Source organism: Arachis ipaensis, chromosome B6 (assembly GCF_059453495.1).
Source record: "Arachis ipaensis isolate K30076 ecotype BB chromosome B6, ASM5945349v1, whole genome shotgun sequence".
In the NCBI taxonomy this organism is placed as follows: domain Eukaryota; kingdom Viridiplantae; phylum Streptophyta; class Magnoliopsida; order Fabales; family Fabaceae; genus Arachis; species Arachis ipaensis.
In genome coordinates, this window is record NC_142441.1 from 135891566 (window position 1) to 135900618 (window position 9053).

The 9053-nt window shown below is 37.4% G+C and overlaps 1 non-coding gene across 1 annotated transcript; it reads right to left on the minus strand.

The window, feature by feature from the left end:
- Positions 1–578: 578 nt before the first annotated feature.
- LOC148562853 (small nucleolar RNA R71) lies at positions 579–686 on the minus strand. The gene has a single exon (XR_015887035.1). It is a non-coding gene; the product is annotated as a small nucleolar RNA R71 (small nucleolar RNA).
- Positions 687–9053: the final 8367 nt, after the last annotated feature.

Sequence of the window (9053 nt, forward strand, 5' to 3'; positions counted from 1 at the left end):
AGGATTTCCTACTTTCTTGTTCTCTTCTCTTTCATATGAGCAGGAATAAAGATAAAGGCATACTTGTTCAAGCTGATCCTGAACCTGAAAGGACCTTGAAGAGAAAGCTAAGAGAAGCTAAAGAACAATTCTCTTTAGAGGGCCTAACAGAACTCTTCAAAGAAGAAGAAACCATGGCAGTCGAAAACAACAACAATGCCAACAATGCAAGGAAGGTGCTTGGTGACTTCACTGCACCTACTCCTGATTTCTATGGGAGAAGCATCTCTATCCCTGCCATTGGAGCAAACAACTTTGAGCTTAAGCCTCAATTAGTTTCTCTAATGCAACAGAATTACAAGTTTTATGGACTTCCATTGGAAGATCCTCATCAGTTCTTAGCTGAGTTCTTGCAAATCTGTGACACTGTCAAGACCAATGGGGTTGACCCTGAAGTCTACAGACTTATGCTTTTTCCTTTTGCTGTAAAAGACAGAGCTAGGACATGGTTGGATTCACAACCTAAGGAAAGCCTGAACTCTTGGGAAAAGCTAGTCAATGCCTTCTTGGCAAAGTTCTTTCCACCTCAAAAATTGAGCAAGCTTAGAGTGGAAGTCCAAACCTTCAGACAGAAGGAAGATGAATCCCTCTATGAAGCTTGGGAGAGATACAAGCAATTGATCAGAAGGTGCCCTTCTGACATGCTTTCAGAATGGAGCATCATAGGAATCTTCTATGATGGTCTGTCTGAACTATCCAAGATGTCATTGGATAGCTCTGCTGGAGGATCTCTTCATCTGAAGAAGACGCCTACAGAAGCTCAAGAACTCATTGAAATGGTTGTAAATAACCAATTCATGTACACCTCTGAAAGGAATCCTGTGAATAATGGGACAACTCAGAAGAAATGAGTCCTTGAGATTGATACTCCGAATGTCATATTGGCTCAGAATAAAATATTGACCCAACAAGTCAATATGATTTCTCAGAGTCTGTCTGAAATGCAAGCAGCAACAGGCAGTACTAAGGAAGCTTCCTCTGAAGAAAAAGCTTATGATCCTGAGAACCCAGCAATGGAAGAGGTGAATTACATGGGAGAACCCTATGGAAACACCTATAATCCTTCATGGAGAAATCATCCAAATCTCTCATGGAAGGATCAACAGAGACCTCAACAAGTTTTCAACAACAATAATGGTGGAAGAAATAGGTTTAGCAATGGCAAGCCTTTTCCATCATCTTCTCAGTAACAAACAGAGAATTCTAAGCAGAGCCACTCTGACTTAGCAACCATTGTCTCTGATCTAATCAAAACCACTCAAAGTTTCATGACTGAAACAAGGTCCTCCATTAGAAATTTGGAGGCACAATTGGGTCAGCTGAGTAACAAAATTACTGAACTCCCTCCTAGCACTCTCCCTAGCAATACAGAAGAGAATCCAAAAAAAGAGTGCAAGGCCATAACCACATCTCACATGGCCGAACATGGAGAGGAGGAAGAGGCAGTGATCTCCACTGAGGAAGACCTCAATGGACGTCCACTGGCCTCCATGGAGTTCCCTGATGAGGAACCATGGGAATCTGAGGCTCACACTGAGACCATAGAGATTCCATTGAATTTACTTTTGCCATTCATGAGCTCTGATGAGTATTCTTCCTCTGAAGAGGATGAAGATGTTACCAAAGAGCAAGTTGCTAAGTACCTTGGAGCAATCATGAAGCTAATGCCAAGTTGTTTGGTAATGAGACTTGGGAGGATGAACCTCCATTGCTCATCAAAGAACTAGATGACTTGACTAGGCAGAGATTACCTCAAAAGAGACAAGACCCTGGAAAGTTCTCAATCCCTTGTACCATAGGCACCATGGCCTTTGAGAAGGCTCTGTGTGACCTAGGGTCAAGCATAAACCTTATGCCTCTCTCTGTAATGGAGAAGCTAGGGATCATTGAGGTACAAGCTGCAAGAATCTCACTAGAGATGGCAGACAATTCAAAGAAACAGGCTTATGGACTTGTAGAGGATGTCTTGGTAAAGGTTGAAGATCATTACATCCCTGCTGATTTTATAGTCCTAGAGACTGGGAAGTGTATGGATGAATCCATCATCCTTGGCAGACCCTTCCTAGCCACAGCAAAAGCTGTGATTGATGTTGACAGAGGAGAATTGATCATTCAAGTGAATGGAGACTCCCTTGTGTTTAAAGCTCAAGGATATCCCTCTGTCACCATGGAGAGGAAGCACAAAGAGCTTCTCTCAATACAGAGTCAAACAGAGCTCCCACAGTCAAACTCTAAGTTTGGTGTTAGGAGGCTACAACCAAACTCTAAGTTTGGTGTTGAACCCCCACATTCAAACTCTAAGTTTGGTGTTGGGAGGTTCCAACATTGCTCTGAACATCTGTGAGGCTCCATGAGAGCCACTGTCATGCTATTGACATTAAAGAAGCGCTTGTTGGGAGGCAACCCAATTTTTACTTATCTATGTTAAATTCCTATTTTCTATTGTTATTTTATGTTTTCTGTAGGTTGATGATCATGTGAAGTCACAAAAACAATTGAAAAAGCAAAAACAAAGTGAAAAACAGAATAAAAAATAGAACACCCTGGAGGAGACAGTTACTAGCGTTTAAACGCCAATAAAGGTAGCAGAATGGGCGTTAAACGCCCAGTCTGGCACCATTCTGGGCGTTTAACGCCAGGAATGGGCAAGAAGCTGGCGTTAAACGCCAGAAATAGGCAGCAGCCTGGCGTTTAACGCCAGGATTGGCAGAAAGGGGCGTTTTGCACGCCACTTGGTGCAGGAATGAGATATCCTTGACACCTCAGGATCTGTGGACCCCACAGGATCCCCACCTACCCCACCACTCTCTCTCTTCTTCACCCATTCACCAATCACCTTAATACCTCTTCCCCAAAAACCCTCACCTATCAAATCCCACCATTCTCTTCACCACTCACATCCATCCTTCATAAAACCCCACCTACCTCACCATTCAAATTCAAACCACTTTCCCTCCCAAACCCACCCTCTATGGCCGAACCATACACACCCTTCTCACCCCTATATAAACCCATCTTCACTCCTTCATTTTCACACAACCAAAACACCACTTCTCCCCCTTGGCCGAAACACAAAGCCCACTCCATCTCCTCTATTTCTTCTTCTTCTACTCTCTTCTTTCTTCTTTTGCTCGAGGACGAGCAACCTTCTAAGTTTGGTGTGGTAAAAGCTAAAGCTTTTTGTTTTTCCATAACCATTTATGGCACCAAAGGCCGGAGAAACCTCTAGAAAGAGGAAAGGGAAGGCAAAAGCTTCCACCTCCGAGTCATGGGAGATGGAGAGATTCCTCTCAAGGGTGCATCAAGACCATTTCTATGAAGTTGTGGCCAAGAAGAAAGTGATCCCCGAGGTCCCTTTCAAACTTAAAAAGAATGAGTATCCGGAGATCCGACATGAGATCCGAAGAAGAGGTTGGGAAGTTCTCACCAACCCCATTCAACAAGTCGGAATCTTAATGGTTCAAGAGTTCTATGCCAATGCATGGATCACCAAGAACCATGATCAAAGTGTGAACCCGGACCCCAAGAATTGGCTTACAATGGTCCGAGGGAAATACTTGGATTTTAGTCCAGAAAATGTAATGTTGGCATTCAACTTGCCCATAATGCAAGGAGATGCACATCCCTACACTAGAAAGGTCAACTTTGATCAAAGGTTGGACCAAGTCCTCATAGACATATGTGAAGAGGGCGCTCAATGGAAGAGAGATTCAAGAGGGAAGCCGGTTCAACTAAGAAGGCATGACCTCAACCCCGTGGCTAGGGGATGGTTGGAGTTCATCCAACACTCAATCATTCTCACTAGCAACCGGTCCGAAGCTACTATAGACCGGACTATCATGATACATAGCATCATGATTGGAGAAGAAGTGGAAGTTCATGAGGTTATATCCCAAGAACTCTACAAGGTGGCGGACAAGTCCTCCACTATGGCAAGGTTAGCCTTCCCTCATCTCATTTGTCACCTCTGCAATTCGGCTGGAATTGACATAGAGGAAGACATCCTCATTGATGAGGACAAGCCCATCACTAAGAAAAGGATGGAGCAAACAAGAGATCCCACTCATGGACAAGAGCATGAGGAATTTCCTCATCATGAAATCCCTGAGATGCCTCAAGGGATGCATCTTCCTCCACAAAACTATTGGGAGCAAATCAACACCTCCCTAGGAGAATTAAGTTCCAACATGGGACAACTAAGGGTGGAGCACCAAGAGCATTCCATCCTCCTCCATGAAATTAGATAAGATCAAAGAACCATGAGAGAGGAGCAACAAAGGCAAGGAAGAGACATTGAGGAGCTCAAGCACTCCATAAGATCTTCAAGAGGAAGAACAAGCCACCATCACTAAGGTGGACCCGTTCATTAATTTTCTTGTTCTTTATTTTCTATTTTTCGAAAATTGTGCTCTATGTTTATTTATGTTTGTGTCTTTATTACATGATCATTAGTGTCTAAGTGTCTATGCCTTAAAGCTATGAAAATAAATCCATCACCTTTCTTAAATGAAAAATATTTTTAATTGAAAAAGAAAAAGAAGTACATGAATTTTGAATTTTAAAACAGTTTAATTATTTTGATGTGGTGGCAATGCTATTGTTTTTCTGAATGAATGCTTAAATAGTGCATATTTTTGAATTTGATTGTTTATGAATGTTAAAATTGTTGGCTCTTGAAAGAATGAAAGGAAAAGAAGAAATGTTATCTGATGATCTGAAAAATCATAAAATTGATTCTTGAAGCAAGAAAAAGCAGTGAAAAGCTTGCAAAAAAAAAAAGCAAGCAGAAAAATCCAATACCCCTTTAAACCAAAAGGCAAGGGTGATAAAAAGGATCCAAGGCTTTGAGCATCAGTGGATAGGAGGGCCCACAGGAATAAAATCCTGGCCTAAGCGGCTAAACCAAGCTATCCATAACCATGTGCTTGTGGCGTGAAGGTGTCAAGTGAAAACTTGAGACTGAGCGGTTAAAGTCGAGGTCCAAAGCAAAAAGAAGAGTGTGCTTAAGAACCTTGGACACCTCTAATTGGGGACTCTAGCAAAGCTGAGTCACAATCTGAAAAGGTTCATCCAGTTATGTGTCTGTGGCATTTATGTATCCGGTGGTAATACTGGAAAACAAAGTGCTTAGGGCCACGACCAAGACTCATAAAGTAGCTGTGTTCAAGAATCAACATACTTAACTAGGAGAATCAATAACACTATCTGGATTCTGAGTTCCTATAGATGCCAATCATTCTGAACTTCAAAGGATAAAGTGAGATGCCAAAACTGTTCAAAAGCAAAAAGCTAAAAGTCCCGCTCATCTAATTAATACTGATCTTCATAGATGTTTTTGGAATTCATTGTATATTCTCTTCTTTTTATCCTATTTGATTTTCAGTTTCTTGGGGAAAAGCAACAATTTAAGTTTGGTGTTGTGATGAGCGGATAATTTATACGCTTTTTGGCATTGTTTTTAGTATGTTTTTAGTATATTTTAGTTAGTTTTTATTATGTTTTTATTAGTTTTTAAATAAAAATCACTCTTCTGGACTTTACTATAAGTTTGTGTGTTTTTCTGTGATTTCAGGTATTTTCTGGCTGAAATTGAGGGACCTGAGCAAAAATCTGATTCAGAGGCTGAAAAAGGACTACAGATGCTGTTGGATTCTGACCTCCTTGCACTCAAAGTGGATTTTCTGGAGCTACAGAAGCCCAATTGGCACGCTCTCAATTGCGTTGGAAAGTAGACATCCTAGGCTTTCCAGCAATATATAATAGTCCATACTTTGCCCGAGATTTGATGGCCCAAACAGGCGTTCCAAGTCAGCTCAAGAATTCTGGCGTTTAACTCCAAAACTGGCACAAAAGCTGGAGTTAAACGCCCAAACTGGCACAAAAGCTGGCGTGTAACTCCAAGAAAAGTCTCTACACAAAAATGCTTCAATGCTCAGCCCAAGCACACACCAAGTGGGCTTGAAAGAAGATTTCTGCATTAATTACTGATTTCTGTAACCCAAGGCTACTAGTTTTCTATAAATAGGACCTTTTGCTATTGTATTTTCATCTCTTTGACACACTTGATATACTTTTCTTAGTTCTTTTCACGTTTGGGGGCTGGCCTCACGGCCATGCCTGAACCTTGTTCTTATGTATTTTCAACGGTGGAGTTTCTACACACCATAGATTAAGGTGTGGAGCTCTGCTGTTCTTCATGAATTAATACGAAGTACTATTGTTTTTCTATTCAACTCAAGTCTATTTCTTCTCCAAGATATTCATTCGTTCTTCAACTTGATGAATGTGATGATCCGTGACACTCATCATCATTCTCACCTATGAACATGTGACTGACAACCACCTCTGTTCTACTAGCAATGGCTTGAATGCGTATCTCTTGGGTTTCTAATCTAAGATTGGAACCTTCGTGGTATAGGCTAGAATTATTGGCGCCCTTTCTTGAGATCCGGAAAGTCTAAACCTTGTCTGTGGTATTCCGAGTAGGATCTGGTAAGGGATGACTGTGACGAGCTTCAAACTCGCGATTGTGGGGCCTGTGACAGACGCAAAAGGATCAATGGATCCTATTCCGACATGATCGAGAACCGACAGCTGATTAGCCGATGTTGTGACAGAGCATCAGGACCATTTTCACTGAGAGGACGGGATGTAGCCATTGACAACGGTGATGCCCAACATAAAGCTTGCCATGGAAAGGAGTATGAATGATTGGAAGAAGGCAATAGGAAAGCAGAGGTTCAAGGGGAACAAAGCATCTTCATACGTTTATCTGAAATCCACCAATGAATTACATAAGTATCTCTATCTTTATTTTATGTTTTATTCATCTTTTAATTATCAATCCTCCATCACCATTTGAATCTGCTTGACTGAGATTTACAAGATGACCATAGCTTGCTTCAAGCTGACAATCTCCGTGGGATCGACCCTTACTCACGTAAGGTTTATTACTTGGACGACCCAGTGCACTTGCTGGTTAGTTGTGCGAAATTGTGACAAAGAGTGATTCACGTTTGAGAGCACCAAGTTTTTGGTGCCATTGTTGATGATCACAATTTCGTGCACCAGCTGTGAGCTTGGTTAAACTTATCTCCTGTTTTTTTTTTTAATTAAAACAGATTAAATAATATTAAAATATTACTCAAATGGCTCTAATATTAATATAATAATATTATTATATTATTAATCGAGTTTGACTCGTCAAATTGAGACTAAATACGGAAACCAGAATCTGAAATTCTTAACTGACGTGGTTCAAAAACTAGGTTTTCGCAACTGAGTTGTCGAGTTTAGCTCAGTAGAAACGTTTGCTTGAGGATGAAGCAGATTGAGGTGCCTGCTTTACTGAACTTCTAGAAAAATTCCGTTTCTTCAGAAAAAATTTCGTTTTGTAAAAAACTAGGTCGTTACAATTTGTACACTAAATCAGCTATCATTGTATTTGTGTATTTATTTTAACATATATTTTATACTAATAACTAATTTTAGTAACTGATTTTAATATACACGTAATATAATTATTTTAATATATATATATATATATATATTTAGCACTAGTAGTTAGCTGCTAGTGTATTTCAATGCAAGAATATCAAAAACAATTATTAATTTAATTTAAATTAAGCTCGTCATGCTAAAAAAATTGTGTGCATATCAAGACCTAAAATGAATATTATATTATTATTATATATGTCACATATGTCAAAATTAAAATAATGTGCTAATTAGTTTGTAAATTCTCTTCAATTCTTATTAATATTCTTTGTTCATAGTTGTATATCTTTTATTTATATATTTAAAAAATGCATTGAGAATTATTTATTTTGCTTCATAATAAATAGTATTTTTAAATTTAAATACTTTATTAATTAGTTTATACTTATTATACTATACATTTAATAATTTATGAAAAAAATAATAATATAATGAATATCATAGAAATAAAAAAATAATTTTAAAAAATATTGTATCAAATTTTTTTAAGATAAATAAATTTTTAATCATTTTGACGTCAAAACAGCATCATATTATCTGAGTAAATAATAAAATAAAAATAAATAGGTCTGACCAATTTAAATTTTTAGAACAAATAAATTTTTAATCAATTTAACAGTGATAGTATGACACTTAACATACCCGCTCATTCCTCAAACGTATCACATAAGTAATTTTCTAATTAGTATAGAAATGATTGAGGGCCATGTTTTTCCAAAATGTTAAAGGACAAGAATCGAATTGGAATTTTTTTTTTGTTAGGTGGCATTTTTTTTTTCGAAATAATGGTTAGAAGTTACAACTTAGGAATCAGATTGAAGCGTTCACTCAAAATTTCTCTAATAACAACTATTTCTTTTTTTTTTATTGGTTGAAAAGAAATTAATTTACTAGTTGACGGTATTTTTATTTTTTGTAATAGAAAAAGTTTCTATCTATTTCTATTTTAATTTTACAGGTTATCTAATTAAATACCAATTTTTTATTTTTTTTAATTTGATGTTAAATTTATCGAATTTTTTTTAAAATAAATATTAAATATTTAAAAATAGACAACAAACCAATTAAAATAAATAAATTTTATTTAATTTTTTAAAAAATAATATATAATTTATTTTTTGTAACCTATCAATTTTTGATTAATTAATATTTTAATTTAATTATTAATTATATTAGTAATTTGAGTTACATAAATTTAAGCAGAGGTAATACATGCAAATTATATTTGTGAACTGGGACGGGTGGAAATGAGGGTTCCACTTTGGGCAACCAATGTTGATAAAGAATTTTATTAAGTAATAACAACAATTTCTTTAATTATTAATATAATTATAATTAATTAAGTTATTTTATTTTTAATTGATTAAGAATTGGTTTCATATACTTTTCTTTTCTTAAAATATAACATTATCCATGATATGATGTGCATGCCATCTCTCATTCAGACAGAGAGGCTGAGATAACTGATTGCGGTATGGGAATTTGGGGGAGTTTTCTCCCCACACACTTTGCTGATA